Source organism: Phyllobates terribilis, unplaced genomic scaffold (assembly GCF_046119375.1).
Source record: "Phyllobates terribilis strain yellow unplaced genomic scaffold, ASM4611937v1 Scaffold_5109__1_contigs__length_54354, whole genome shotgun sequence".
NCBI classification, from domain to species: Eukaryota; Metazoa; Chordata; class Amphibia; order Anura; family Dendrobatidae; genus Phyllobates; species Phyllobates terribilis.
This window is the reverse complement of record NW_027367857.1, coordinates 43,986-53,964: the sequence shown is the minus strand read 5'-3', so window position 1 is coordinate 53,964 and position 9,979 is coordinate 43,986. Positions and strand designations below refer to the sequence as shown.

At 35.5% G+C, this 9,979-nt stretch overlaps 1 pseudogene; it reads right to left on the bottom strand.

The window, feature by feature from the left end:
* Positions 1–2,045: 2,045 nt before the first annotated feature.
* Positions 2,046–3,759, bottom strand: LOC141249764 (uncharacterized; annotated as a pseudogene).
* Positions 3,760–9,979: the final 6,220 nt, after the last annotated feature.

Here is a 9,979-nt window from a genome sequence, read left to right as displayed (position 1 = left end):
CAGTAAAAGACTATCATTTGAATTAAACAAATAAAAAGAGGCAAAGTTTCAATGAATTGAATGTCATATACCCTATCATTTCAAGAGACAAAAGGATTGAAGTGTATTCCCACATCAACTCGATTAGCAACATAGTTAACCTGATAGAAATGGAGACAATGGTCAAAACTCTATCCAAAAGATAGCAACTAATCATAGATGATTAAATGAATATTACTAAAGGAGACTCACCCTTGATTTCCCTGTGAACCTGTCCTTCAATATCCGAATTCCAACAACCCCACCAACATCACTAAAGAAATTTCCAAGATTATTATTATTTGTTTGCAAACAAGCACAGTAAACATTATTAAGACTTTTCTACTTACTGAATTGGGATAGAAAGGAAAGAACTTACATCAAAGTTAAGGTTTGATACAAATGCAGTGCACTGGTCACTGAATTTTGGTTTTTCTCGGCTAAAATCTTTCTTTAGATGTTTATTTGCTCCATCGACTTCGGTTTTGCTTCCTTCTCTTCTGTGTTCTTTTCAATTGGTTTATGCTCTAGCCCAGATTCCATCTTCATCTGTACTATTGGAGAATCTTCTAAATCATTTTACCCTTTTGCAGGATGTTGATCTGTAAGAGTTGGATCGAGTTTCATTTTCTCATGGGCATTTTTCTTTGGAGAATTATTATCCCTCTGTTCTACTGATGTAGCAACATTTTTGACTGCTGTTGTTTCCTAAATAATTGCAGCTCTTCTAAACGGTGCGAAACCTACTCAGTAAAAATAGTAAAATCAATTCCTAGATTGGAAATAAAAGACAGCTGATGTTTTCACTTCTTTTGACAAAAAGAACATACCTTTAGAAAAGCATGGTCATAATCTTCTAGAGTGCCAAATTCCCTCTCAAACCTCAACCATAATTGACATATATCCTGAATTAACCTGTTTTATTACGAAACAAAGGTATCCTCTAATTCTAATACAGTACCACTTCAGAAAAAGTTCAGAGAGGTGCGATTAGTCTTACCTCTGAGCCTGAACCAGGAAATATTTTGGTATAACATCTTCTATAAATAGACCTAGCTTCATTAATATTATCATTCTCAATTTCCATTGCTATATAACCTGTCCAGGCCTCCAATATCAAACTACTACACCAAGAAAAATCAACCATCATTGAGAAAGTATGAATTTTCAACAACGTGATTTATGCAATAGGAAAAAAAGGGCCGATATCCACACCTAATTTTTAGCAAGCTTTCCCAAAGGGTACAAGCTGCAGCTATATCTTTGCGCAAGCTCAATTCCAAACGAGTCCAGTATGTATATAATTGTAACAAAGCATCAGTGCCTGTCATCCGAGTTGACAAATAATGTGATGCGCGCTGGGAAGGGCATAGAAGAAATTATTATGGACAAATATTTATAGGATAAAATAGTTATAGATACAAATCTTGTATCACTGTACCTGAAATGTGTCTCGAATGACAGCATAATCCAAGACCTGAATTTCTTTAGCAACAAACATCATCCTTCTTAAACCATCTATCCAAGTAAGGAATAAATCCAAGTACTAAGACAAAAGAGGTTGGGGTTAGTAAAATTTTGATCTGGACATCATATAGAATATGCACAAGTTTTCTGCTTGTATGTCAAAATAAGTGATCCACAAGTTTCTACAATCGATTTATAATTAAATAAGAAATTAAGAAATATGAATGCACTCAAGTAATAGAGGCAAATCATTTTGAGGATGCAAGGTCCATATAACAAGGATATTTGCAACCAAGAGGAAGAAGTATATGAGTTTACACAAGAAAACCCAATCACAAGAAGAAAAAAAACCGGAGAAAATGCACAGTATAGAAAAGTACCTCTTCATAACTTGAAAATGTGCATAGAAGGGCTTTCTCAAAGACCTGAATGAATCAAGATAAATATTATACCAATGAGTCTAATAACATCATTTATAAATATTATGAAGGAAAAACTAAAAGAAAGGGTACCAAATCTAAGTAAATTTGACTAACTGCTACACATAAAATAATTCAACATTAGTTCCAACTATAAGAAAATTTACCACATGATGATCAGTTAGGATAAGTAATTCAGTAGAGGTATATATAAGCCAACACCAATTCATAAGATACTCATAATTGTAAAAATTGAATTATTGATTCGATTGAGCATTAAATTTATGACTATACCTGAGATTGTTCATCCTCTGAAGCTCTTGAAAATGGTTTCTAAACACAAAAAGGTGAAAAATGTATGTGAAGAGATCACAAGGATGCTGTTTCCCTTTAACTTCCTTTGCATCTTTCGTTTCCTTCATCACTCAATACATCGAAACATAAGTCCATCATGGAGGTTGAAACTTGTAGACATAAATAAGACTTTTATTGAACCAGAGAATAGCAATAATTCTCAAAAATGAAGCATATAGAAGATGAAAGCTTACACTACTGAATTTTGATTCGGAAGTCCCACATAGCTCGACCAGCTTAATCTTGTCAACCTTAAGCTGCAAGAACAATGCAAGTTAGATAGGTTGATGTTGTTGATGTTGTAAAGCTATATATATTTACCTTGTTCTTTTTAGCACATAGATAGAAAGCCACGACAGTAAATACCAGGCGATTAAAATCAGTGCTGGAGCGCCTTGTAGCTGGCAGAGAAGCAAGAAATCTTTCTTTATACCTGCAATTCACCCCCAAAAAATGCTTGTTGATTTAGTCCTAGAACCTATGTGATCATAAGCATTTAAGATGGAAGAAAAATATTTCAATCTACAAGAGAAAGGCAGTATAAATTCCAGTACAAAACTTGATCGCATTCCCCATATAGGCAATTTGTCAAACAGTTGATAGGCTAACCATGTTCAGAATAAAAAAGAAGAGCAAGAGGGTTCTTTTTTAACTCACAATGATAAGCCTTTTTCTTACGAGGGGGATTAGCCTCACACATCCGAATTGAATACCAAGTTCTCTCACATCCAGCTTAATGCTACAACATTAGCGATAAATTGATCAGTCTTGTAGCTCCGCAAGTACAAGGAAAAGAAAGTAAGCCACACTCCATTAGAAAGCGCAACAAAGAGATGAATATGCACCTGATATCGAGCATACTTTGTAACGAATTGAACGATCTGATGTACACCTTCTCTGGAAACCCGCTCAATCTGATGGCAGTTTGCCTATCAAAAATCACATCAAACCTAAACACAGCGAAACAACGGTACGAATGGTATCAGGATCAACTGTACAAATAATCCCTGATAAAAAGATGAAGCCAAGTCGAATAATTCGGCACCTTTCAGATGCAATTTCTAAGCAGATTACGGTCTAAGCAGATTACAAGAAGTCCGAATCGATGGGAGATTAGGTCGAAGAATTGATGGAACGAGAAGTCCGGATTGATGGGAGATTAGGTTGAAGAATTTATGGAATGAGGTTGAAGAATTGATGACTGCGTGGAAGAATTTTTGGCGGGTGGGAAAGGAAAATCTTTGGCGGGCCAGAATTTTTTGGGCTAAATTAAAGTATGGTAGCTATAATACATCGGTTGTATAAGAAGCCTTATGTATATACTTGTGCTTAACTCATCAACCTAGTATAAACTATATACATCGGTTTATAAACGTATTTTACACCGGGCGTATTTATCTTTATACATGTGTTACAAAAATATATGATGTATATAGTATATACATCGGTTATTTACTTTGCCGCCTCCTACTTTATACATTGGATAACAACCAAAATACATGTATAACCAAAATATGTAGACATTTTATACCCTGAGATGTACACCCGGTATATATCTAATAATATAAAAGAGAGTTTTTGTACTAGTGAAATAATCGCTCTTCTCCTAACTTGGTAGTTAGTGGGAGTCTAGTCTATCCCAAATCGGGGAGGTTATCAATTTAATATTTGTAAATATATTGATTGGAAAAGTGCTCAGTTGAACTCTACCAACCTAAACATGTAATTACTATGATGCTAGTAAAACGATTTACTTGTCTACTTAACAATGTCCTAATTCCAATCTTCCTTGGTCACAACTTGTTCCTAGAATATTCTAAATTCATGGATAAACCTAGAATACAATCCACATAAATAGCATAAGAAGTATGATTTAACAAGGATAAACAGGTACATGCATCAAAACTAAACAAGAGCAACGATAACATACATATTAATTCTCTATTAACTACGAACTATTAAAACTCACTTTATAACATAGACAATTAACTACTTCTAATAAATGCATAAGCTTAAGGCGTTTTCGCAACCACCCCTTATATGCCCAAATTTGCAAGGAACCACCCCTATATCGATAATTATTCTGAACCACCCAAATTTCACTCTTTTCTTACCCGAAGCCACCCTTGGACGGATTCCGTTAAGTTTTCCCTCTGAAATGACGAAATGCCATTTTACCCTTGACAGAATACAAAAATTATAAAAAAACCAAGAAGTTCCTACCCTTTATCAAATTATCATGAGATTTTAAATTTATCATGATATTTTAACAAAAATTACAACCAATACTTCTTTTTAAAAGAACACTCCAACTCAACAAAAAGAAATACAATCTTCACTGTTGCTCTCTGCGTGCCAACCATGTCCAGCCGCCATTGTTGACAAATTCAAAGCTTCAATTTGGTAGATTAATAGCCTATTTCACAACCAATTTCACCAGCCGAACCAAATCCATTCTCCCTTATGTAGATTTATAGCCAATTTCACCAATCGAACCAAACCCCTCTCGAGTTTAGCCCAATTGATCCTTAAAAAACCCTAACCGACGAACCAAATCTCAAATCTTGAAGAAATCTGCCGAATTCCTGTTCCTTTGTGTTTATTCACTCCTGTCGCTTTAATCTTCTTTGTTTCTTCTTCGCTTCTCCTGTAATTCGCCATTGAAGAACAATTTTGAAGCTTCGTTCTTCGCTCTCCTGCAGCTCTTCCGCTGTCTGTTCTAGGAATCGCTTTAACCTAGAATACAATCCACATAAATAGCATAAGAAGCATGATTTAACAAGGATAAACAGGTACATGCATCAAAACTAAACAAGAGTAACGATAACATACATATTAATTCTCTATTAACTACGAACTATTAAAACTCACTTTATAACATAGACAATTAACTACTTCTAATAAATGCATAAGTTTAAGGCGTTTTCGCACGGAACCACCCCTTATATGCCCGAATTTGCAAGGAACCACCCCTATATCGATAATTATTCTGAACCACCCAAATTTCACTCTTTTCTTACCCGAAGCCACCCTTGGACGGATTCCGTTAAGTTTTCCCTCTGAAATGACGAAATGCCATTTTACCCTTGATAAAATACAAAAATTATAAAAAAACCAAGAAGTTCCTACCCTTTATCAAATTATCATGAGATTTTAAATTTATCATGATATTTTAACAAAAATTACAACCAATACTTCTTTTTAAAAGAACACTCCAACCTCAACAAAAGAAATACAATCTTCACTGTTGCTCTCTGCGTGCCAACCATGTCCAGCCGCCATTGTTGACAAATTCAAAGCTTCAATTTGGTAGATTAATAGCCTATTTCACAACCAATTTCACCAGCCCGAACCAAATCCATTCTCCCTTATGTAGATTTATAGCCAATTTCACCAATCGAACCAAACCCCTCTCGAGTTAGCCCCAATTGATCCTTAAAAAACCCTAACCGACGAACCAAATCTCAAATCTTGAAGAAATCTGCCGAATTCCTGTTTCCTTTGTGTTTATTCACTCCTGTCGCTTTAATCTTCTTTGTTTCTTCTTCGCTTCTCCTGTAATTCGCCATTGAAGAACAATTTTGAAGCTTCGTTCTTCGCTCTCTTGCAGCTCTTCCGCTGTCTGTTCTAGGAATCGCTTTTGTGGATTTGATTTCCCCCCCCCCCCCCGTGTTGGAGGTTGTCGTTCTTTGACTCCTAGCGGGGAGTAAGCTCTGATAGGAGACCAATCTCCAGTGTGTTTGGCGACCTGGTTGCCAGACTCTTCACTAGTCTTCATCGTCGCTACTTTTCAGACCCAAGGATCTTGCTCATCGGTTTCGTTCTTCCGTCCAATGCATGAACACCGCCCCCTGCATCTTCGGTCCAATGCTTTCTCATAGGTTTCGTTCTTCGCACCGCCTCCCACCAGCCATTTTGTGTTACAATTCATTTTGTGTAATTTCAGTTTGCAAGGATAACGAAACAAATAATGTAGTGTAACGAAACAAATAATGTTGTGTAATTTCAGATTCAACAAGTGAGTAGAATCGACCAGCAATGATATTTTAGATGATTCAATTTCATTATTAAAATAAAAAATTAAGGAAAAGGTTGAGGGAATGAGGAAGAAGGAGGATATTTGTGTGATTTTATTGGAAATTAACAAGGGTATCTTAGACATTTCACCGTTTTTAACAGAAATATTGACGGAAACCGTCCAAGAGTGGCTCCGGGTAAGAAAAGAGTGAAATTTGGATGGTTCGGAATAATTATTGATATAGGGGCGGTTCCTTGCAAATTCGGCCATATAAGGGGTGGTTCGGTGCAAAAATGCCTAAACTTAATGTTGAATCTTATGTGTCAGTTCAATGATTGATGAACTAATACTTGGGTAGAGGAATAGTAAATAACAGTAAGTAACAATGACATCTTTCATTAGAGAAGAATTCTTCAACAACCAACTAGTCATTGAAGTGAAACATATATCTTTAAGTTTTCCTAGTAGGATTTCACTATCAGCATTTATAAATGATGAGTTTAAAATAAAGGAAATTTAGATCTCGTACCCAGACCAACCAAGCACCTAAACTTTACTAGTGAATAATGTTGAGTGAAAATGTTAATAAATTTGCAAAAACACATTTGAATTTTTTTGTGTGGCTCGGGCTCCTCTTTTTGACTCTTTTGATTAAAAATAATTTAGATAGAAAATATTTTAATTTTCTTAGGATTTGGGCTGCATTTGAAATTTAAAGGATGCCTATATATCTCTTTTGTAAGAATCAAGCCTTACAAGTTGAAAGCATTTTTTTATCCATACATCAGAAGAACACGTATAGACCCATGCACCTTCTAGGAAGGGTTGTCTAGAGGTGACCCAACTATCATTTGTGCGACGTGAACAACACTAAACTCACCTTCTAGGAAGGCTAGTCTACTCTTCCCACTATTAATGTATGATCAAGTCATACTTAGTTCTTAATATATTTTTTACATAAAATTATATTTTTCATGTGTGTTTTGATTGAACTTGTCAAGCAATGACTTTATAGTGAGTTTCCTACATGCCGTTATCAAAAAAGGGATCAAATCGAATTTAGTTTTTAGAAACGTTTATTATTTTATATGAATGACTGAATACAATATACATATATGTATTACTCGAATTTCCTACGTATCAATTTCACAAGGAATCAAGTCCATGTAGTCCTAGAGATTTTGTTTAATAGACATCTTTTTTTATATACAGGGCTAACACTGGGGTCCTTCATCCAGGCAGAGGCCAACCGATCATCATTGCAGATGATGCTATAGATTATAGAGAAAAAATAACGAGTAGCACCAGAGAAGACTAGGTAATCGGAATCCCGAAATCTTTTGCAAAGGAGCCTGAACATAATTGATGTGTTTAGTAGTGGTTGTTGAAGAAGCAAGGATATCAATTGCTTTGTTGGATTTCCGGTAATAGTGGTAGATCCGAGTACCTGTAATAGACCCCATGAATAAACAAATATCTTTAAAAATAGTTGGTATTTTCAAAGACATATGCTAGATCTGTTTAATACAATTAATCAAGGAGATATTGTCACCCTCTACAATGATATTAGGTCTATTTATCTTAATAATTTCCTTAATCGGAAAGAAAGCCACCGTTGCTTTTTCGTATAGAGGAGTCGTATAAAGAATTTCATGAGGGTTTAATAATAAAATTTTACCATTAGAGTCCCGAACAAAGAATCCAACTATGCATCAAATTCATATTAATCTAGCCAGTTTTTTTTCCAATGAATATGATGACGCCTAGAGCGACGATCAGGCGACGGTGAATGCTTATTTGGGTCGTTCATGAGAGCCACAACCCAGTTCGAATATTGAAAGAAAGCCATAGTGGAGGGTAGTTGGGATGAGTGAGTTTGTACAAATATTTGGTTGTTACAATATTTCCATATTTGGAACCAAAGAAAGCATATTTCCTCCACTTTGGTGTTGTTATTAATAAATTCAGCAAAATCACTTTGGAAACTTGCAAATAGATTGACAATGTAGGTGTGGCCAATCTTTTGCCGAAACTAGATAATCATTGTATTTGTAAAAGTACAATTAAAGAATATATAATCAACTTTTAATTAGGTGCACCACAAAGGGAACATGATTGTGCAATTGTGGGTGACTAACAATTAAGACGCTTCGTTGTTGGAGAGGCAATTTGCCAAGGATATCTAGAGAAAAGTCTGGATTTTTTGAGGGATTTGAAGACGCCAAATAATATCATTAAAAGAATTTGAATTTGGTAGATTTTGTTGAGAAATCAAAAGGATAACAGACTTTGTGCAAAAATGCCTGATGATGAGTGTTTCCAGATAAGCTGGTCATAAGTTTCCGAGCAAGGGATATAAATCTGAATTATCTTATTAACAATATGTGTTGGTAGGAGAGTAGAGAAACTGAGTCGGTTCCATTGACGTGAAGGATTAACAAAAAGAAATGAATTTAAGGCTTATATAATGGATTGCCGGATCAAAAGGACATATATTTGTATCAAGAATCCAATCATCAGTCATAGTGTTAATAGTTCTCCCATTACCAAGAGTCCGCACGTACCAGTTCGGAAAACATTCCGAAACTGTAATAGGCGAGAGAATTACCAAGATTGATGCTTCTTCTTTTTGTATGAAAAGAAATTAGAATGATATAAATATTTCTCAGTGATAAGATGTACCCTCATATTCGAGGGGAAAGAGAGAATTTTCCAAAGTAACTTTCTTTGAAGGGAAAAATTAAGATGATATGCTTTGTATAATCCCAAACTTCCAAGAGGTTAGACCTACAAATAATATCCTAGGTTAGAAGGGGGGAGGGTCTGTGGAGTTAGGTTTATTCCAAAAAATCCATATGAATATCATCAACCTAATTGCAAACACCAACAGGAAAAAAACAAAACTCTACATAAGATAATTCTTTTTCGATAAGAGATTGGATTGAATCATAATTGTCCTCCTAGATTGGGATAAAGAAATAGCGTTCCAGGTGGAAAGTTGTTTCTTGATCTTGGCAACGGCATAATCAAAACATTCATTTTTAACTCTGTGAGATACTATTGGGATTTCTAGTTATTTCTCCATATTTGTCGTTACATGAATATTTAGAATATATGCAAGACGAAGGAACTTTTATGATAGTTTTTATAGCCAAACCGGAGAGGTTGTTAAATTTTGGAGAACACCATGAATATAACGAATGTTTCACTCCGTTGCATTAGCAAGAATAATTGTATCACTTGCAAAACTAAGAAAAGAAAGACAAGTACCATGTTAAGTGAGTTTAATTTGACTTTGTGATTTGTGCTTTGAACTTCAACTTGTAGAGTACGGGTTAAGTATTCCATAACTAAAATGAAAATTAAAGGAGCAATTGGGTCATCTTGGTGAAGACCACTGGAAATGGGGCGGGGATCCCCACTTTTCCACGGGGAATCCCCATGACGGGTATGTGGATGAGGATTTTTAATGGGGATGGGAGCGGGGAAGAGTAGAAAATAAAATCCCCGCATGAGGATGGGTATGGGGCAGAGAATGGTATCCCTGCCCCGATCCCGACCCTGATGGGGTATCCTTGATGAGTGGCCCCATGGGGAATCTCCGATGGGAGAGTCCTTGGGGAATTTCCGATGACAACCCTAAAAAATATTTTTTCCATGTTTTAAACTATCTGTTAGATTATGGTGCTTTTTTGTGTAAGTT